Below are 23804 nucleotides of genomic sequence, written 5' to 3'. Positions count from 1 at the left end.
ATTTTTCTAGTCACGATTACATCAGCTAGATGAGTATTTGAACTCAAGGCTCTATCTTATAAACCTCCTTACCTGGTTTTCTACAATAACAGGGTTTCTTTATGGACCAGTCCATCTTTTATGGCTAAGGTAGCTTCTGAGTCTAATATAAACCAGGTCATTAACCTCTTGGTTTTCTTTCCACATTTTTCAAACAAGGGAAGAGTATGTGCTCCATCTTTTGGATGTACATAGACAACTTTGGTTTTACCTCACTAGAACCAAAGAATTCCAGAAGACTGATCAAGTAATTTCTATCATTCTTACCTAGTAAACTGGGCATCCCAGTTTTTAAAGTTTCCCTGGCTAAATGGTTAACTGAGTGTATCTCCTTTGTCTATAACAAAAGCGGGTTTTCCTTCCTAAGCCTCCTACAGCTCATTCCATGAGGTATGTGGCTGTATCCTCAGCTTTTTGGTCAAGATCTTCTATAGATGACATTTATGCAGCTGCCACTTGGTCCGTTGTTCATACCTTTCTTGCTCATTACAAATTAGATTTGGTTTCTAGGAACAGAGCTGATTTTGGCTCCACAGTACTCTGGAATATCCTTCCATGAAGATCACACAAGGTTCATCTAGCTGGGGACTCTGTCCCATTAGTTGAAGAATGAATGAAAATGACATCATCAGAAAAAAAAGTTATGTACTCACCATAATGTTACATCTGTGTTCATTTTCCTTCTTCCTCAAATTCCTGCACTCCTAACCCCCTTCCCCTTGCTACTGGAGAAGCCCAGGAGCATCACCTTGGGAACTCTTCCTTGTTTGAGCTCTAGCTTCTTTTTTATTCTGTACCTTTTTGAATTCTGTTAAAGTATTGTCCATTAGCTCCTATGGTCAGCAAACTTGATCTGAGGCATGTTAGGCTGGGGAGACATCATGGGTAAAGGGAGGAGCTTGAGAGTTTGGATCTGAGGATCTGGAAGAAACAGCAGAGTCAGATCTGAGACCCATAAGCTGAGGAAGAATGAAAATAGACAACACAGATGTTATGGTAAGTAAATAACTTTATTTTTCCTTTAGCAAATACATTTTCAGGGCGAGTTGAGAACTTTGCAGCTGAAGGCAGGTGCACATTTTGTTCTTATGTTTCCATGGAGGCAGGCTGACAACAGGGCAGGCATTAAAAGCCAAAACACTGTTATAAAGCAAAATGTTAATGTTTTCTAAAAGCATACAAGCTGTTTTTCACATCTGAGTTTGAGAACAGAGGTAAGAAAAGAACAGTCAGCAATCAGTGTACTTAGGGGCACAGGGTGTAACATGCATTTTAGCATGGATAACTTTAATTGCAGGTTATGTAATTCCTGTGGGTACAGGTTTTAATTTGGGGCAGTTGTTCCTGTTTGGAGGGTGGGCTTCATTTTTAGAAAATATACATATTATTTGTGTTTATTGTAAGTTGATAGGAGATGGCGGGTGTTCAGAAAATGTATTTTTTTTTCTTTGACATTGTCTTTAAAACAAAAAGTCTTGAAAAATGTCACAAAGGTTCTATTGGAGATGAGAAGAAACAACTGTTTAAAGATAAGTCTGACAAAACAGTGTGTGCATGTAAGAAAAAAGTTGTAAATACGATCATAGTGACCACTATATCTATATTATCTTGGAATGTACATGGCCTTACAAATGTAGGTAAAAAGGAAAAAATATTGAATTATATTAAAATGCAGAGCACAAATAGCAATGCTGTATGAGATGCTTTTGGAAAGTAATAAATATGTGAATTTCACAAAGAAATGATTTCAGGATGGATATTCAGCCGAATATCAAGGATGCAAGAAAAATGGAGTAGTAATATAGATTGTTAGAGAGGCTCCTGTAGTGATAGAAGTGGGCAAAAAACGGAAATTGTAGATTTGTGGTAGTAAGAGGCTGTTGGCAAGGGAAGAGGATTACATTGGCATGTCTTTATATTGCACCAAAAACTGCTAATATGGAACTTAAGAAAATTTTGGGAGAAATAATCTTCTTTCAGCAGGGAATATTACTTATAGGTTGGAAGGGAATTTGATATGCAATAGTGAGGATCTAGAAGAGAAAATATCAAAAAGAGGGTAGATTTCGGAAGAGATATATAAAAATATTTGGTATGAAAGATGTGGATTCAGTAGTAGAAACTTGGAAAGAATTTACATATTATTCTGCATGGTGCAATAACTGGGCTAGAATGGTCAGAAATTATATTTCACAGGAAAATGTGCATTTAATTGAAAGCTTCATCACACATGCAACGGCTATGTCAGATCATGCACTGGTGAAAACCTATATAAAAATACAGGGTTGTTCTTCTTTCGGCTTTTCCCGGTTAAGGGTCGCCACAGTGGAACTCCGCTACGCTAATGATTGGCAGTAGATTTTTACGGTTATGAGGTGCCAGATAAAAATGCAGGGTAATGAAGTAAAAATGAAACACTGGTGCTTTTCCACCTACCTGTTAAAAAAGAGAAATTTGTCAAATTTATTCAAGACTTATTAAGAAATCTAGAAATTTCATCAGAAGTGATAGCTTATGATGGGGATAAAATGAAAATGGAGTTTAAAAATATGGTAAAAATAAAAGAGAGAGATATGGTTAAGAATTTTTTAGAGGTTCTGATAAAGGTTAAAGTGTTGCAGAATACGGGGAATGTTGCAGAACAAGAAGAGGGGCATCTCTAGAGTGCTAAGGATAAAATAAGGGAGAATTTGGATAATATGTATGAGTTTAGGAAGATTGCTGTTAAGCAACTATTTTTTGATAAAACCTCCAGGGCAGAGAAATTTTAGCATGTTTTAGGCAACAGAAAGTAGGAGTTGTCGCCAGACCTAGGGAGCCATTAACAAGAAAAATAGTCAGAGATCCTGTAGTGGTATTAGAGTTATTTTGGAGATTTTATGAAAATTAATATAAAGCAGAGAAATGTGGAAAACAAAAAAGAACAAATGGAAATATTTCTGGATGACCTAATTATGCCAAGGTTGGAGGCTCAACAACTAATACTTAAGATAGGAGGAGATAAGATAAAAAATTGGGATGTATAATCAGTGTGCAAGAAAGTCTACAGGAACAGATGGTATTCCTGTGGACATTTGGAATGAAGTTAGGAGGGAAGAAAGTGATAAAGATCTGAAAGATTTTGTTTAACAGTAATTTAAAAGGAAGGGAAGTACAATATCTTGGAGGAAAGTTGTGGTGTTTGTATAATCTAAAGACATTAAAGACCCGTTAGACGCAGCTTCATGTAGACCCTACAGGGCAAAGTTGTTGCCAAAAATTGATAAGTATGGATCATTGTGGTTTTGTGAAAGGGAGGAAACATTTGACAACATTAATAGACAAATAGTGATTCAGAGGTAGACAAAATGCAAGAAAAATGCTGCTGTTTTTGTAGGTCTTGATGCATATAAAGCATTCGAGCCAATAAACTGGCATTTTATGAGTAGGGCAATAGAAGCATTTGCATTCCCTGATACAATAAGGTTAATTAGTGGGCTATATGAAGGATTGGTGGCAAAAATTGAAGAGGGATGTTTCCTCTCTAATGTGTTTAAGCAGAGGAACTATGCAAGGGTGTCCTGTTTCCTATTTAATTGCTTTATGTTTAGATCCATTGGCAAGGAGAATAAAGGACTCAGAAATTCAAGGATGTATTTGGTGTGGTAATCAAAAATGTTGGTTTTATTTACAGGTGTTATTATTTTGTACCTGATAAATCCATAAAAGGACATCTCAGTGCTGGTGAACATTTTGAGACAGTTTTAAGTCCTTCCATGATATAACATTAATGAACATAAAAAAAGCTATACCAATAAATTATGTATCTCCACATTAACTGGGTCAGCAATACCCATATTTATGGAGACAATATAAGATTAAGTATCTAGGAATATGAATTAAAAGGTTTCTGTTATGACCTCTAAGAATATGTGGGAAGAAACTAAACAAAGATGATACAAAAATCTGAGACATTAGAAGCTGTTGTTTATGGTTATGAATAGTAAGGTATAAACAGTGAAAATGTTTTAGTCCCTTTAGTTTTATACATTAGATTAGGCATATTTTATCAACCAAAGAAGAAATTGTGGACAATAATTTATAAAAAGCTGAAGGAATTTTTCTGAGAGGGTAAGAGTTAAGTGGGGTAAGTTAATTCTTCCAGTAGAACAAAGGGTTTTAGAATTAATTGATATAAAAGGTTATTTTAGAGCTACACCATTAAGAATCATGTATATAACAATAGCAGAGGTTCATATTTCACAGTGGAAAAGATTGGTGTTTAAGGAGGAGGAAATTAAAAAAATGAGAGAGTGGGAATTTTGATGCAGATTCTTAAGGAGAATAACCACCACCATACAACTAATCTGATGCAGATTCTTAAGGAGAATAACCACCACCATACAACTAATACAACACAATAATGGAGAAAGGATATTTTGCCAATATAAATGACTGGAGGTAGGGACACAGAATATAGGCAAAAGCGGGCTAGAATTTACTGGAGAAAACTGTCGAAGTATTGGGAGCAAATAACTAAAGAGAAAAAGGTAATCGAGAGAGTTAGCCAGGAAGACATTGGGACTGCAGGCTAGAGACTGCCTTCCCTTCCAGGGATTAATGTCAGAGTATAGGGCAAGAGAAAGGGTTAGGAGAATCCTAAGTGAAACACCTGTTCTGGTAAAGTTTTTAACTGAATCTAGAACAGAAGCTGCTGTTAAAAAAGAGATAGTATGGCAAATACAATATTGCGTGATAACTATAAGAATTAATCAGAAGATGTTAAAAAAGACTGGGAAGAGAGACTGGAAAAGCACAGTGAGAGGCCATATGCATGTCTCCCAAGTATGCAACAAAGTGCAGAAGGTTTAAGATTTTTGCTTGGAGGCATTCACATAGGTATTTTTATACCCCAAGCAGACTTCAAAATAATTTTTTCTCAGGTAGATAGCAAATGTTGGAGGTGTGATTGGGAAGAAAGAGGTAATTGGGAACATAATGTTTTGGAAATATAATGGGTTAGCAGATTTGCCAAATTCCTTACAGAATACTCTGTCAGGCATATTGGCTGAGCAAATGGTTATAATTTAGGAAATGATTCTTTTGAGCTGGGACACAGCATCTGAATTCCCTAGACAGAGTAAGGCCTTGTTAGGTTTAATTCTGTTGGCTTCCAAAAAAGCAGGTAGGAGAAAATGAAAATCAAAGTTTAAAGCAAATGTATTTGGAGTGTTTATTATTGTAAAAGACATAAAAGAACCAGAAGAAGGATCTTTAGAAAAAGGAATGTTGAAATTGCATAGAAATAAATCAAAATTATGGGGACAATACATGCTGAATAATGTTCAGGAGGAGGCATGAGGTTAAAGGAAAGGAAGGAAGTGAAGCAGTTTTGTAATGTTGGACTGATGATAGTTACAAAGAAAGAAAACAAATGTGAAGTGTAATGTATATAAATGGAAGACCGTGTTAATGTGGTTTGTTCTCTTTTCTGTTAATGTATGTTTGCCTATGCCTTAAGTGATAATTTAATGAAAGTGTTTAAAAAAAGTATGTATAATAAGTTAAATTACATCTTTGCCATGCAAGAGTGGGCTAATTGTACTGTGATCCTTTGGATATTTAAAGTGAACAAATGTAAGCTAGATCTTTGCCTCCAAAGAGCAGGCTGTTATTAATTCAATCCTTTAGACATTGAAAATTAGCAAGAAAAATTGTCTACGACTAGTAAATTACCTTGATTTTGTGGCCTGGATGCAACCTGGAGTTAATGACAGTGGTTTTGGCAATATGGATGTAGAGATGCTTTTGGTGATATGATTCCAAATAACCAGTAAGGGATGATACTTAGTTTCACCACTCAAATGCCTCTATTCCAATGAGGGTGACCAAATCTTTAGCTCAATCACCCAAATTCCTCTATACAAATAAGGGTGTCCCCTTCCATGATTTCATTGGGCCCCCATGCTCCCTATCACCACTAGATGGGAGGATAGCCAGTTACCACAAGAAACTATCCCCTCATTGTCTGGGGGGACCCTCATGACCACCACCTCTGCATACAGACTAGTGTATATAGAGAGATCTTATATGTTAACAAGCCAGACATCTGAAGAAGACTACTGTTAGACAAATCTGCTTATGCCAATTCAGTAACAAGTTGAATGACACTGTCTTCTAGTCCGGATTATTTCTGAAACTCAGCATTATAGGAACAGAAACCTTATTTTTATGACTTTTACCTCCATGTCCACAGGTCACCAAGCACAACTTTATTGAAGGACTCTCTGGGTGCTTTCTTTTGCTGCTTTGTGTAAGCCCCATCTGATGATAGAGGATCTCTAGCCTTTTATGATGGTGGAGGTGATGAACAGGCATAGTCTGCGGTTGCAGAGTGTCAGACACAAGGAGTACAATCCATAAATCCCCACCAGAATATATGGGCACACTGCCATATGATATTGGACAGGTTGAGGGGAATACTGTAGCTCAAGGAAGTGTGACAGCCTTACATATATACATATCAGAATATGCCCCTAACCATTGTGAACAAGAGGTTCTGCATGGGGGGCAGGGGTGGTACTGGCTATTGCAGGAGGTATAGTTTCCATTCACCACCTCAGGTTGGTGTGTCAGTAGCTGTCACCCAGCATATGTGCACTGCCATTGTGAAGACACAGGTGAATTCCACCAGTGCGTTGTCTGAGATTGTGCCATCCATGCAGGGCATGCTGACTTACAGAACTGTGTGTTTGAAACTCTGGACAGTTTGAATGACACATTGGAATGTGCAGCATCAGCTGTCAGGGCTATGCTCAAGGTCAGTCATCTGAAACATCCACATATGTTAGCTGACCTGGGTATGGACAGGCAAGGTCCTCCTCTGGCAGCGCTACCACTTCCACTGCTGCATTGGTTGTGGATGTGTCTACACCCAGGAGCGGCTGTCCCTGTAGTTGTGGTCTTAGTTATAGGTTCACAAGTGATTACTAGGATAATGGCACAAGAGCCTTTACAACCACAAATGTGTGATGGGGTAGTATCTGGGTAGTGGATTTTTGGGTGTTGGAGCCTTGATTCATTTTACAGACTGCCTCTGTACATAAGGGACATGGGCAGTGCCCTGGGAGTGAGTTTACAGTTCCTCATCCATTTATCATAATTCTTTTTGAAGAGAGTGAGGGACAGCCTTTGTTTTACAGTGATGGGGAGTTTATTTCGTAGATGAGGAAACCTTTGGAATACGAATATGTCTCTCCAGCAAGTTCTGTTAGAGTCACAAATAAGGTTCAGGTCCATGGAATGTGTAACCCTTGTAAAATTTTTCTTGCAAATATGCAATATTTTCATCAAGGCTAGATCAGAGAATTCCTTGTAGGTCAGGCATAACCTCTCAATAAATGATATGAGATGGAGTAAAGGGATAAGCACCCTCTTCAGCAGACATCACTTACATTCACGTAGCACACCAACATCTAGCTAGGTTGATGGGACAGCCAGTTCAACTCCTGACAGAGCCAGTTCATTGGATGGTGGTATGCATGGAAAGCTAAACCCTGTGGAATGTATTCCTTAGACCTGTCCATTAGACCATGGAGCAGCACTGCCCCATGTTCTGAAGCTGTGTCCCTGTAGACACACATGCACACCACCACAGACCATAGAACATCTCCCACATAAGATGAGCCAGGCATTTCAGCGCAGTAACTCCCACCCCCCCCCCCCAACTCTTTACACTGACCATAAGTGTACTTCTTCATTTCATTAAACCTCAGCACTCGCACTCGCACACTTTCCTGTGGAAGACATGCAGTCCTGTACCCCCTTCCCTACCTTTGCATATGATGATAACTGTGCCATGTCCTTTGCACATTCTGACTTGTCCTGCCTATGTCTGATCCACAGAGTGGCCAGCCTGTGCATGGATAAACACAGTCTGGTGTATTTGTGTGCATCATTTTTACTGCCTATATCTGCTTAGCACTTGTTAATTATGTATTAAAGCTATGTGCAATCCATTGCCTCTTAGCAAGTGCCATTGGTTATTGTGCTGTGCCATCTTGCATGGTAATCCCCTGCTGCTCTCTGCTTGTCTGCCTCAGCTGCCACTGCCTGTGGTGCTGAGAACTGTGATTTGTGGCCAACGCCACCCTGTTCTATCTGCTTCTTCACTATTATGCTGCATAGAATGCAGCAAACAGAATTTTTGCTCACATGTTTGGATCGTACTGAAGGGCTCCACCATACATGGAGTGGAACTGTAACAGCAGCCACACAAATGCATGCTCTGTGATGTTTATGGTTTGCAATAGAACATGTTTGCAGTCTCACTATGTTGTGTTACATGAATTTCCCATTGGGGACATTAGACAAGGTTCTGTGCCGCATCCAGGATCACCCACTAGATGTTCCTGTGAGAAGTTAGCCCTCATAACTGTTGGTTAAAGTCACATGTGTGCCATGTGTCTGAGTCATGGAAAATGTCTGGGTGGCTTCACACACATTGTAGATGCATTGTAGATGATACCCTGTGCATTACAGTCTAGCTATCATTTGATTCAGTGATCCCCTTTGTTGTTGGTTTACCCCCTTCACCAGGTGGGGCCTTTAGTTCAGAATGGGTACAGTATGGGCCCAATACTTCAGGGAAATGGGCTATATCTTAGATGTTTGGCATGGTGCTGGCAGTCTCTTCTAATGTATGTGGGAACTACATATGTTCTCCCTCATGTTGAAAGAAATGGTAGAGTATCCCAAGACAGATGCCTGAAATAATGCTCACTGTATCCCCAGTTAGTTTCTGAAAGGTCTCTGTATGTAATATACATAAAGCCACACATGCATTAGTATCTACTGGTATCGGTATTCCACAACTCCCAATAGGGCTATAGATGTCAATGGATGTCCACTATTTTTTGCATAGTGTCCATGTCCACATGGTAACAGTTCATTATGTCAGTGTCACAGAGGACATGAAATGTTAAACATGGTCAGAACACCTGACATCTCCAGGGGTGATGTCGCACACTGTCAACAGCCGTGACTACTATGAGAACCTCTTTTAGATAGAAGTTTACAGTTGCTGCGGCAATTCCTAATGTACTTTTTGATTTCTCCTCTGCTTGAATGCAAGCTTATAGTCATGTTCAATACTAGTCCAAATGCAGCATGACTGTACATCATTCATATGTTTTTTTTAATTGATTTTTTAAATTTTTTTATTCTTATTTTTTTTTATTTCACTAGCGTATAGCACTGCTGATTAATGGTCATTAGCATATATCTTGGTTGTGCATTGTTCTCCAGCTGTTTTCATCATGTGTATGTTTCCTGAATCGCACCCACCCAGCTTGTCTACATTTGTTATGTAACTTCACTTGGCATGATGCAGTGATGTTTTATGAATCCTGCCATTTCTAGTTAACACAGATATAATGCATATTAATGCTTTACATAAAAGAGAGTATACACTTTGACGTAAATCAAGGTCTGCTACACTGTGATATACCACTACCACATATCACTGCATTATTTTCTTGCTTACGTTTGGCAGAAAAACGGGTTAATGGGGGATACTTGTTTTCAAGTATATAAATCTCTTGTATTGAAAAAAATTTCTTGAGTAGATTTTCCTTCACACAAGTTCCAAGGACATCATAAATCTATGTTATGGGATCATTTAGTCAGCATACAAAGTGCAGTTTTATTAACCTGAAATTTCTAAGGTTGTAGTAATGCCTTTGTTTTTTATTTAAAACTTTGTTTAGTGTTGCAGTCAGGGGGCTCATGGGTGGTGTCTGTCATATCATCCCTTCTGAGGATTCTTTCTGATGTCTTTCAGGCATATGTACTTGGGCAACTGCTGTTTAAAATATGGATTAATTCTGTGCTCAAGGAGTTTTCGAATAGCTACATGGTACAGTTTGCATCCAACATAGTATTAACTGTCTTATTTTGTGTTCTTCTGCTTATTCAATCACCACTTCAATTAGACTGCAGTAGCTTTAATTACAGGTTAGGAATAATCGGTTTCTTACTGAAATTAAGATTGAAACTTCAGACCTAAGCTCAACTCTTGGATGAGAGACTGACCAGATCCTTATATTGTGGTAAGGTCTGGATCATTGCCTGTCTCGCTCATCCAGTCCTCATGTTGATTATACACACTGTTCATATGCCCACAAAGTCTAGACTTGAAACAACAATGTCCTGATTTTGTTGAAGCACCTTTGCTGGAAAAAAATATTTCTGTTTTCCCCAGCTGTTTCTGGATTGAGCCCCATAGTAGTATTACTTTTATATTCCACGTTGGTCACTACCAGACATTGTTTTTTTTGCATACTTTTACAAAGATGAGTTTTAATGAGTGATTTTAAGATGAGATTAATGGCAACAGCTAAACTGAGCCCTTTCATGGGAATGTTGGCTAGTCTCTCATTGGAGATGCTAAGAGAATTCCGTTAGTAGATTCAGGCAGGAGTGCAGTGAGGGCCTTCATATTTGACAGGACTGGACGGTGTGCTTTTAGATGTCACATGTTACTAATGTACCAGATGCAGAAATGTCGATAGCCCAGTCTAGATCTAAAATCTAATCCTTTCTGGATTTCTGAAAAGATTTCCTACTTAGGGATTTGTTAGCCTGGCTGTTTTAATGCTGGTAGAAATTCATTCAAAATCTTGGCTTGTAGATTAAGGCAGAGCTCTACCCACTGGGTGATCTCATACTACATTCTGGTTTTGAGGTTTGGAAGGTTCAAAACATGCTATTTTTTCCTGTGTTCTTCTCTGATGGATGTACCAACCTATAGAGAGGAGATTATTGCCTTGTGTACAAATGAGTAGGTGGAAATTATTTAGAGCATATAACAAAGTAATTAACTGTTAAATGTTTGTGGGTACTCATTTGTTCTGCTTCATGCATATTCTTTCTTTAGATTTGGGTAGTTTTACTGGACAGATGCCAATTTCAGAGGACACCTGAGAAAAAAGCTGCTAATAAATAAAGATTACATGATTAATTTGTAAGTAATAATTACTGCAGTAAAACTAAGAGGAAAAAAATGGATGCAGGTATCACATATTTCACGAGCTAGTAATGTTAGGTCAATATTTGAATATTCGTTAATAAAAATCAGTCAGTGTCAAACACTTTGTAATAGTTAATTCATATAGCAATCACAAGTACAGCCTTAAAGCTGCCAGAAGTGTTCTAATTATGTCAGAGGAAACATCGCAGTCAGAATAATCACAATCCAGAGTAAGGCTGGAGGCAGGAATAGAAAGAAGTTGATGACTGTCATAAGGAGGGTGCATTATGTGAGTCGCTGGATACAGTGTAGGATGTTAAGGTACCAAGGATAAAGCTGTTCTTCATTTCTGTTAGAGATGAACAGAGGAGGAGATACCTTAATTTTGCAAACCTATTTTCTGCATTCTCTATTATTCTGCAAGTGACGTGGTGATTTTGTCACACTGACACAGTAATGCTTTAATTTTGTTTGAATGCTGAAAGTGTCTGTAGTTGTCTTAGGTTTAGTGATGGCTTATACCAGGACACTGAGAAAGTGTGAGGAATATCCCCAATTTTCTTGGTACTCTGTTGGTTTACAAGGTGATAGACCACTTCAGACCTAAGCTCACTCTTTGGCTGATGCCAGGATGACATGTGTAAAAGGTCACATCAGGGCTGCTTGTAGGTCAGTCTTTGAGCAAACACCAGTTCAGAAAGCACAGATTTATTTATTTTATTTATCTAGCTGTCTATTTTTTGATTACCTTATTTTCATTTTTTTTGTAGGATACTGTGGGAGAAAAGTGCCATGCATATTTTTTCTTTTTAATTATTTACTCAGATTTATTTGTTTTATTCTATTTTAATTTATTTGTTAACTGGATAAACCTAGAAGACGCAAGTGCCTGTTTTCTGCTGACCCAAGAACACTGCCTGGTTAAGTGACTTGCCCAAATTCATATAATATGCAAATGGCGATTGAGGAAAACAAACTCATGACTGAAGAATGAAGCTCATTGGCAGCCTTACCATTAATCCTGTGAACAAAACTGACATCTGTAACACAGAACTAAATCCAGAGGGCAGGTACTTATGGTCAGTAAGGTGTGCAGCTGTGTAACTAGTGGAAGGCAGTGTGGATAATTGTCAAATTACAAGTAAGGAGTTATGGAACAAAGAATGGACATACATATTTGTCAGGATTGTGTACCTGTGTAAAATACTAGCTTGATAGAAACAAAGATGCTATATAATTGCTGAGGTAGAGAAAGCAGACCTAAAGTGTATTCCCAAAACCCCATTTGTATAAATTTGAGGTATACCTTTACAAAGGCGAAACACACTCGTGCGATTTCCTAACCACGAAAAACAAAACCGCAACAGTTTCCAATGTTCGAAAATCAGCAAATTGAAAAGCAGATTCGCTGATTTTCGAACATAAATGTCAAATACAAAATGTAATGAAGTGTATACTAACTACGAGATCGCACTACACTGGGGAAATGGACCATTTTCCGATCCCCACTATAGTGCAATCCGCCCCAAAATGCCGAATCTGCAATGAGCAAATGTCACTGTGCATTTGCTCATTGCACATTCAAACCTTTTTGCGTTCGACGTTTGCAAACTTTGCAAACGTCCTTTCGCACATCTGCTGTTCGCCCGTGTGCAAAACACACACATGAAGGTAAATCAAAATTTGAGCAGTGTCTGGTAATGAGAGTTTGGTTAAGGCAGAAGTTTCATATTTGGTTTAGGCAATCATGTGTGATTTCCTTTTTACAATAGGATTGTACTGATTCAAAAAAGTGTAACTGAAGAGTTTTTGTATTCACAGAGTAACAGCTAACCATGCTGTTTGATAGAGATGGGAGCGTGTTCTCGAGTTATTAAATTACTAATTCTAATTGCTATGGTAACAGTCTTCCAGCTTGATATTAATTTTTTTGTAGAAGGAGCCACTCTGTGAAGTGATGGGGTACAGAAGTAAGTGTGTGTGTGTGTGAACAAGAAGTTTATAAGCAAAACTCAGAAGTGATCCAGTTTCTTCTTAAAGGATTGCAATTTAGGGGACTTCAGCAACTCAGTGGTGTATCTTAGGTGCTGTGCTGTGTTGAGTATAGTAGTACAGATAGGGCAAGAACAGCAACTGTTGTGTGCATAAGCAGTTAAGGAAGCGTGATTATTTTGTTAATGTAAGCACTGATCAGCTTGAAATCTGTTCTTGCAGTAGTGCTGCCTGTAGTAGTAAAAGCATTTAAGTAACAGCAATCGCTGATCGCAAATGTGACTGCTTAAATAGTAAATAGCAACTATTACATAGAACTGTAAAAAGGAGCTTTGCTAAGCTGAGGCAAGTAGCTCCTTGCTAAAGTTCAGTCAATGAAAGGCACTCTTTTTTTTTGTGGGGGGGGGCCTTAACTTGTTTTAAAGACTTTATTTGGTCCTCAACTCTGGCCTTGGAGGTGGTGGGGGTGAAGACTGACATCTTAACTAGTTAGTCCAAGCTGTAAGTATAAGTTTGGCTGATTTGTTGTAAATGTATTTCTTCTTTTGAGTGTAAAGCCATAGTAAAATACAAGTTGCTCCATTTGCTAAATGTCATATAGCTAAATGAGAGTAAAGTCATTATAATAGGCGTTTTAGCATCTGTTAAATATGGCCTAATGGTTAAGGTGTTTGCCTTACAAACAGAACGTGCAGGGTTTGAGTCTCACAAGGGTTAATTGGCTAAGCTTAAAATGGCTCGCAAGAGCAGTTATCTTAGTACTAACCTATGAACCTTTAATAATATATCTAATATGCTACATTTTCAGACTATTGCTGCTCATCATTTTTAATCGTTTTTAATTAGCAAATCCCTTGAAATGGAATTCCAAATTAAAAACTGAACTAGCAGGAGGTTTGGGTGGTGATTATACAGATTATATCATTAGCGCCCTTCGTTATCTTGTTAATGTCATGTTAACTATTTGTGGTCATGTGAATGTTATTTGAATGCCTTTATTCATTTTATTTTCTTAATTATTAGTTATTGTTTCTTACTAACAGTGTGGTATTTTTACTGTTTTGTATTGTATTTGTATGTTTTGTTGTCTTTATTTGAGTAAATATTGTTTTTCAAAAGAAAAAATAGTCAGTTTATAAGATCCTGTATGACTGCTGGACTCTTAACAGCCTTGGACAGGTCAAGAAACATACTCAATACCACTTTACCTTCTTTAAATTTCTGAGTTATGGTCTTTGTGACTGATTAGTGCATTTTTGAGAAAAAAGACCTTTCTGGCTCCTTGCTGAGAATATCTGTGAATCTTTTGAGCTTTTATTATGGTCTGGAAGTTGCTGGTAAGCAGTGGACTCCTGTAATGTCCTTCAAGGATGCATCTGCAGTCATAACATATGGGTTGTCCTGTCTCAGGCAGCCCTTCGGTCGGCCGGATTCCAAAGTCTGGGTCCGGCCTCGGCTGATGTCGCATTTTCCCCGACGTCAGAGCCTCTGGGGTATAAAGGCATCAGCCGACGCCATTTTCCTCAGTCTTTCTTGCCGCGCGGTGCCCGAAGCAGAAGCTGTTCGCAAGTGCCAGTCGGTCAGATCCAGTGAATTCAGCTACCGAAGACTTTGAAAAAAGCTAAGTACCCCATTGGGGACTCTTTCTTGCCTCAGCCGATGTCAGACAAAGTAAATAATTGTTTAACTTGTGGGAAACAAATACCTCATAAGGATTTCTATTCCTACTGCCTTCCTTGCTTAGGCCCAGACCACGACGTATCGGCCTGTTCAGCCTGTGCTTCCTTCAACCGACGAACTCTTAGACGTCGGTCGGAGTTTGCAGAGGAATTTTTTGGGGCCAGTTTTGCTTATAAAATGCCGTCGGAGACTCCGACTTCGCATTTGGTGAAAAAACGGAAGGAAAAGGACCGACACTCGTGGCCCGCGGTTTCGGCTGAAACCACAGTAAGGCCTACCGCGAGTGTCTTGGTTTCGGCTGAAACCGAGTCCTCGGAGATTCCTACTTCTGAAACCATTCAACCGATCACCGCGGCCCGGGAGGCCCCGGCTGAGTCGGCTACCGCACTACCTACTGCAACCAGTGTTCAGGAAATGTCCGACACCATACCTTTGGACATTTCTACTCCTGCACGTGGGGCAGCTAGGCCCCCTGCTTCCATGTCCATTAAGGCCTTTTCTAGGGCTAAAGCTGCTAAACTTTCTAAAGCTTTGCCTCCCAAGACTACCTCCCAGAGGCCTTCCTCCAGTTCTCAGATCCTCAGCCTTGCAGAGGACCTTATTTCCTTAATTAGAGGATCACAACCTCACCCAGACAGGGCCTCTCACCCTCCACCGGACAAAAGGCCCAGGACTGACCCCTCTGATCCACACTCTTCAGATGAGTCCTCGGATGGATCTGAGTTGTCAGACCACCAGGAGGAGGCTTATTCGCCTTATGAGGATTCAGATGCTGAGGAATCTATCCCTTCGGCCTCCCCTCCTGAAGAGTTTTCCTTTGGTGAGACTCTATACTCCATGAGAGAGCATTTTCAATGGCAAGGTCAGGATTTCTTTGATTCTAGAAAAAGATTAAGGACATTTTTGCATTTGCCTTAACATAGGCCCTCAGCTATACCTCCTGTTCTGAATGTAATTGATGATGTGTACAATGATGTCAGTACAGCCCCTGATACTCTTCCTCCGGCCCCTGCCAAACCTGATAGATACTACAGGGTCCCGGATTCTCATTTCCATCTGTATAAAGCCCATTCTGCAGACCCAGAAACTATTTCTCAGGGCCCTAAAGGGGTTGTGGCCGCCACTGCCAAAAATCCTCTACCCTCTGAAAGAGAGTCTAGAGCTTTAGAGAGATGGGGAAAGAAGGTATATACTTCTGCAACTCTTTCTGTCAGGGCATTAAATTGTCAATTTCATATGATACAGTACCAAGAGTATTTGTTAGATGAACTGAATAAGAAACTTTCTTCTTCTGAACCCCTTGACCGTAAATCCCTTCAGGATTTGGTACACAACTCACAACAGGTTAGTAATCATTTCTTAAAATGTGGCTATGATGCATTGGAGGCTTCATTTAGGTCAGCTATGACTGGGGCAGTTATTCGTAGGCATGCCTGGCTGAAGGAACAATCTTTGCCAGACCATGTTAAAGCAAAACTCCTGGATGCTCCAGTGGAGAAACAAAATTTATTTGGCTCCTCTGCTCAGGAGATCTTAAAAAAGGTTGAAGAAAAGGCAAAATCTGTGCAAACAGTTAAGGATTTCCTGCAAGTACAACCACCGAGATTCAGCAGAAACTGGCCTACTAAGAATTGGTCCTTTCCAGACTCGGACAGAGCCCAGAGGGGCAGGAACAGGCGCCCTAGAGGCAGAGGCCAATCAAGGGGCTCCTACAGAGGCCGTCAGTGGCAGCCTGCCAACCAGAGGAGTAGTGCAACAGCAACAACAACTACTACTACACCAGGACAGGCTCAATGACTTTACTCTGATTCCGCCTACCAGGGATCAACTGCAAGCACCCTTGGGCGGAAAGCTGGCTTTATTCTCAAAAAACTGGCATTATATTACAAGGGACACATGGACACTGCAAATAATAGACAAAGGATACAGGTTCCACTTCCACACTTTGCCAAAAAGAAACATAATGCCACACCTTCCACCAAATCAGAGGGTAGAGGCTTTAAGGCAGATCAACAATTTGCTTCAGATGAAAGCTATAGAAAAGGTACCACGCTCAGAACAAGGCCAAGGATTTTATTCCAGACTATTCCTTGTACCAAGAAAAGAAAATCAATGGAGGCCTATTCTCGACCTGTCCGCACTGAATACTTACCTCATTGTGCCAAAATTCAAGATGCTGACACTACAGCAACTTCTTCCCATGTTGGGCAAGGAGTCTTGGCTGGTGACTCTAGATCTCAAGGAGGCATACCTGCACGTCCCTATTCGACCAAGTTGCAGAAGGCACCTCAGATTTCTTGCCGGATCAGAGCATTATCAATTCTCAGCATTGCCCTTTGGCTTATCTACTGCGCCCAGAGTATTCACGAAATGCCTGGCATCAGTAATTGCACATTGCAGACTTCAGGGAATTCAAATCTACTCATACCTGGACGACTGCCTAATACAAGCGGACAACAAGGGAAATTTGATAAAGGACTTGGCCTATGCCATCCACCTGCTACAGGCCTTGGGATACACAGTCAACATTCAAAAGTCAAGACTAGTGCCATCCCAAAGGATAACCTTTTTGGGTGCAGATCTGGACACAACCACCCAAATGGCTTTTCTCACAGAAGAAAAACAAAAACAGCTTCCAGATTACTTCATGATTCTGACAAGACAAACTCAGCTTACTGCAAGGAAAATCCTGCAGGCCCTGGGTTACATGGCATCCTGCATAATTCTAATACCACACGCCAGGCTGCATGTGAGAAAATTACAATGGTACCTAAGGAGTGTATGGTCTCAACACAGTCACAGTTTAGAAACCTTGATACCAATCATTCCATGCCTTCAAAAGGAATTTCTGTGGTGGGCTCAGGCCTGCCAGTCCAACAGAGGGTTGCCTTTCAACAAACCAAAAATAAGGCAGACCATCACCACGGACGCTTCAGACCGAGGATGGGGAGCACACATGGAGGACAAATATATCCAGGGCCTATGGCCTCAAGGACAATTAAGCATGCACATAAACCAAAAGGAAATGCTGGCAGTGATGCATGCAATCGAGGCTTTCAAACCCTTCCTCCGACAAGGCCACCTGTTAATAAGGACAGACAACACCACGGTCATGTGGTACATAAACAAACAAGGAGGCACACGTTCTTACCCTCTATGCCGGCTGGCTATGAATCTATGGGAACTATGCCTGAAACTCAATATTCAACTACAGTCCCAGTTCGTACCAGGTAAAGAGAACACACTGGCAGACAGCTTAAGCAGAACTACCATGGATGCACACGAATGGATGCTGCACCCAGACATCTTCCAACTCATAGCAAAGGCATGGGGAATGCCGGAGATAGATCTGTTCGCCTCCCCACTCAACCATCAACTGAGGACATTCTGCTCAAGGACATACCACCCACAAGCTTGGAGGGTGGACTCTCTCTCTTTCAGCTGGAAAGCTCTAAAAGTATATGCCTTCCCACCTCTCCCATTAATGTACAAGGTTCTACTGAAGATCCGGGAGGAACAGCCAAGAGTGATACTGATAGCTCCAGACTGGCCAAGGCAACACTGGTATCCATTATTGAGAAGCATGTCTCAGGCAAAACCATGGCCTCTCCCCCTATGGCCTCTTCTTCTGACGCAGAACAATTTCAAGATCATGCATCCCAACTTGAAAACATTGCACCTAACTGCCTGGAAAATTCCTTAAATCCCAATCAAGCTGCTTTATCACAGAGAGTGAAGGACATTATCTTGGAAGCTCGCCGCCCTTCCACAAGGCAGACATACTCAGCTAAATGGAAAAGATTTCTCATTTGGAACACATCAAAAGGCTCAGATGTGACAGTGGCAAGCATGACACATATCCTGGAATACTTAGCAGAATTGTTCCACAATGGCCTGTCTTATTCCTCCATTAAGATTCATGCCTCAGCAATTTCAGCAGAATACAATGTGGATCCACCTATCTTCTCACACCCTCTCCTCAGACAATTTCTGAGAGGGATCAAAAATATTAAACCTCCAAGAAGACCCCCTCTACCTGCTTGGGATCTCAACTTTGTGCTGGAGAAACTGACACTTCCTCCTTTTGAACCAGCAGCATCAGCGGATCTACAGTTTCTGTCTTGGAAAACTGCATTCCTTCTGGCAATAACTTCAGCAAGAACAGTATCTGAGTTACAAGCATTAATGGCAGTACAGCCATTTCTTATTTTCCATCAGGACAGAGTTTCACTAAGAATCAATCCTACTTTTATGCCAAAGGTGATATTTAGGGTATCCTTGAACCAAGCTATTCACTTGCCTACGTTCTTCCCAAATCCACAGAATAGAGGGGAAAAACTGCTGCACACCCTGGATATACACAGACAACTACGCTACTACTTGGACAGAACTAAAACTAGCAGAAAAACTGACCAACTATTTGTAGCATATGCTACTGGGGTGCAAGGAAAAGCAATTTCCAAACGGACAATTTCAAAATGGATAGGAAATTGCATTCGATTTTGCTACTCCTTTCATGGAAAGACAGTTCCTGAAAACATCAGGCCTCATTCCACAAGGGCCACGGCCACCACTACAGCCTTCCTACGAGGGGTGGCTACCAAGGACATTTTAGAAGCTGCTACTTGGAGCTCCGTGCATACATTTGCCAAGCATTACAATCTACCTTTATACTCCAGATCCAGAGCAGGCTTTGCTACTGCAGTCCTGCAGGGGATCTTAACTACACCATCCTTTTCTTAGTACCTCCTCCCCCAGATTGGCTATGGTATTCTACCCATATGTTATGACTGCAGATGCATCCTTGAAGGACATAGTACAGTTTTGTACCTACCATAAATGTAGATGTCCGATAGGTATGCATCTGCAGTCAGGTTTACCCTCCCTCCTACCCCTCTGTGGTATTCCTAGGGTACTTACCCCTCTTTTAGCTAGCTGGGGGAATCTATTATGGTGTATTTGTTTGTTTATACACGTATATATTTATACAATTTTGCAAATGTTTGGAACTTTTCTGCATTTATCCAAATTTAGCCTTCCTAGAGGGCACCTGGCATCTGGGGCAAGAAAAACTGAGGAAAATGGCGTCGGCTGATGCCTTTATACCCCAGAGGCTCTGACGTCGGGGAAAGTGCGACATCAGCCGAGGCCGGACCCAGACTTTGGAATCCGGCCGACCGAAGGGCTGCCTGAGGCAGGACAACCCATATGTTATGACTGCAGATGCATACCTATCGGACATCTACATTTATGGTAGGTACAAAACTGTACTTTTTGGACACTGTATTTAAGATGGCTAAACAGTTTGCTTTAACAGATGTAAATCTCCTTCTGGAGCAGTGTAATGCATACCGCTCTGTCATCCTGAAATGTAAATTTGTGATCAATACACAACCCCACAGGCCCAGATAGTTCTGTTTTGTTACTACTTTAATAAGTCCATTTGATCAGAACCACAGCTAGATCAGTTGTTATCCCCTCAATCCAATGTTAAGGACCAAAAAAAAAAAAGTCCTTTTGCAAGCTTCCACTAATTCCGTGCTACAGCTGCTAACATCTAAATGCATTAACTTAAGCAGCCATGCTGTCAGCTGCAGTTGATTAAATGAATGCCAGTTCTGCATTTGCACCTGATTGGCAATTTCTTTGAAAAGACAGTTGCACCCCTTAACCTTTGACTGGTGCAGCCCTCCCCTTCACCCAACCATACACCACAGCATTTGACCTCAAAATGACTTCAGTCGCTATATTGCTTATTGGGATGTCTTAATATTTTTGTATCAACAACTTATTCTGTTTTGCTAATGCTTAATTTGTTTATCTCCTTGCCTGATGTCCCTGGTTATTGGGATTTTTGTAAAACAGAAAGAGGAAACCTTTCCTTTTATCTAGGCCCTTTGCAATTGACAAGATAGGACTTAAATGGGACAAGTTGTGTGGAGTTACAACGGATGGAGCTCCAGCTATGACAGGCCAGTGCAAAGGAATGGCCTCTATGGTGTGCGCCAAGGTGCAGGAGAGTGGAGGTGAGGCAGTTAAAATGCACTGCATCATCCACCAAGAAGCACTGTGTGCCAAGACAGTACAGCTTAACGATGTGATGAACACTGCTGTGAAAACAGTAAACATAATTTGAGTACGAGCACTCTACCACAGAGAATTTCAAGCTTTCTTAACTGACATTGATGCTGAATATGGGGACCTGCTCTATCATTCAGAAGTGTGCTGGCTAAGTTGTGGCTCCGTGCTTAGGCGGTTTTATTCTCTGAGATCAGAGATCGACCAGTTTTTGAAAGAAAAGGACCGACCTCTTCACGAGCTGAGTGACCCTCTATGGTTGGCAGACCTGGCATTTTTAGTTGATCTCACTGAACACCTCAACACACTCAACAAAAACCTACAAGGTAAAGACCAACTCGTACCACAGCTTCACGCACACATGAAAGCATTCTGTGTGAAGCTCCAACTGTTTGAGGCACAGTTTCACACCTTCAATGTCGCACACTTCCCCACACTGTCCGAAATCAGATCTGCATTTCCAAAGGTCGATCTCTCTGGTAAAAAGGGGAAATATGTGTCTGTGATCACATCCCTCCTGACAGAATTTTCTCAGCGCTTCCAAGATTTTTCTACTATTGAGAATGATATCAAGCTGTTTGCGACTCCCTTCATGATAAATGCAGAAGAAGTGGAAAAGAGTCTGCAATTAGAACTTATAGAAATGCAGTGTGATGATTCTTTGAAGAATCAACATCAGCTTCTCTCTTTACCTGACTTCTACCGGAGCTTGGAAGAAGCCAAGTTTCCTCTGATGAGACGCCATGCAAAAAGAATGATGAGTCTGTTCGGCTCAACATACATACATGAACAAACATTTTCTCTGATGACGCTGAACAAAAGCAGATTGAGAACCAAAATTACCAACGACCATCTCTGTGACGTCCTTCGCATCTCAACCACAAAACTGATTCCGGACCTGCCAGCAATTCTGCAGGCCAAAGAGCAACTTCATTGTTCCCACTGAGTGCAACCGTGTTCCCGAGTTCAAAATATATTACACGTTCCATGTGTTATTATTAAGCCCTATTACTAATAAATCATTTTATGTTGATATCATTTTTAAAACAAATATTAGTTGATCTGTTAACAATCCAAACGTATTTGCATAACTAGCTTGAAATATCCTATTCATGAAAAGCGGTGTTGTAGGCTGATTGATTTAGTTTACTTGTCTTAAATAATAAACCAGGTGAGGCAATATAATATATACTTCACCTCGAGTGAGTGGCCCGGCTGTTTGTGTATTTTACCGCATATGGCCCTTGGTGAAAAAAGTTTGGACACCCCTGATCTAGGGCTTGTCTGTTTAGCGAAGATTTTGCCAAAGTGCCTGCTCAGTAGCAAACAACAGTAACAGAATTCAAGAATGCATAGAAGAGATATAAGGCATTTCTCAGGCTAAGTGTTAGAAATCAGAAATAAGCGTTCAGTTTAGTATGATCTGCAGCTTCTCCAGAATGTAGGCGAGTGGTCAGCCTACATAGGGCTAAGATTTATTTATTTATTTATTTATTATTTTTAATAGCAGTGACTTAAACATTTGCAGATTGCTTTTGTATCAGGAGACATTTGGTGAATTTCTGATGTATTGAGAAGAGTGTGCCAGCATGTTTGAGACTAGCAGCAGAGAGACTTGTATCAGTGTTTTATTTTGTTGAAGAGAAGTAAGAGTGGTGCACAGCTACAGTTATCCCACTCCACAAGGGGGGATCCATATTGGATCCCAGGAACTACCACCCCATCAGTCTGATGAGCCTGATCTGCAAGGCCATGGAACGTATTATCATGGAACTTATAAACAAAGACATTGGCACCCTTCAAACACTGGACTCCATGCAATTTGGATTCGTGAAGGGCCGATCTTGTCTCCTGAACCTGATTGACATCTTCGAATCAGTCCCCAGAGTCGTGGACAAGGGTAAGGTGGTTCACACAGCCTATCAGGTCCTCGCCAAGGCCTTTGACACCATCCACCACTCTGGAATCATAGATAAACTTACTAAGCTGGGCATTAATCCCTGTGTCACTCGATGGGTTGCTAACTGGTGTACTGACAGAACCCACACTGTTAAAGTAGCTCCAGACAAATGGAGTACCTCAGGGTTCAGTCCTGGGACCGCTCTTGTTTGGCATCTGCTTCTATGAAGTACAGGCCAACACTAAGGGACTCTGGCTAACAAAGTTCGCAGATGACTGCAAACTGGGAGCCATTATTGAATCCCCAAATGATGTGGATATTCTACAAAAGGGCCTTACAGAAACAGATGCTTGGTGCCAGAACCATGGGCTCAAGCTCAATGCCAAGAAATGTATAGTTGTCCCCTTTGGGAAAAAACATGTACCCATGAATTACCACATAGGAGGCAGAAGTGTGATAAGAGACTTAGGGACACAGGTGGACAGTGCTCTCACCTTCGATAACCACATCGCCTTAACAATCAGGAAATCCTTCTGTGTGGCACACCTCATCACTAAGGGCTTTTCATCCAGAAAAAGGAGGTCATTGTCCCACTGTACCCATCCGTCATTAGACCCATTATAGAATACAACGCCCCATTTGGTATGTACCTCTCAAGATATCTGTAACAACTAGAAAGGCCGCAGAAATACCTCATTAAAATAATCACAGGCCTAAAGCAGATGCCCTACGCTGACTGCCGTAAAAACTCCAGCTATATTCTGTCGCATTTCGTCTACTCAGAGATGATCTCTGTTTAACATACAAATCCATTTCAAACCCAGAGCTGCTAGACATGCTACACTTAAAGAAATCCCAATCCCTCAGAGAGACACGCTCCAGGGATCTAAACCTTGCCATCACAATGCACAAAACATTCTGGAGGGATGGGTTCCTGACTCAGATACTCCCCAGACTCTGGAATAGATTGCCCATACATGTCAAGCAGAGTACCTCTTTGGCCCTCTTCAAAAAAACCTTGATGAATGGATGGGAGATAGGAAATTCACCCCGGGGATCACGTCAGTCGCTCTGCTAGATAGGGGTCCAGGGAAGTAAATACTGTGG

At 40.8% G+C, this 23804-nt stretch overlaps 1 protein-coding gene across 2 annotated transcripts in view; it reads left to right on the top strand.

The window, feature by feature from the left end:
• PRKCZ (protein kinase C zeta) overlaps positions 1–23804 on the top strand; it is a 4411399-nt gene that overhangs the window by 4018556 nt on the left and 369039 nt on the right. The window lies entirely within an intron of this gene.

This window comes from Protopterus annectens, chromosome 2.part1, assembly GCF_019279795.1.
Source record: "Protopterus annectens isolate FY-2018-M chromosome 2.part1, PAN1.0, whole genome shotgun sequence".
In the NCBI taxonomy this organism is placed as follows: Eukaryota; Metazoa; Chordata; order Ceratodontiformes; family Protopteridae; genus Protopterus; species Protopterus annectens.
This window is presented reverse-complemented; position numbering and strand designations above follow the sequence as displayed.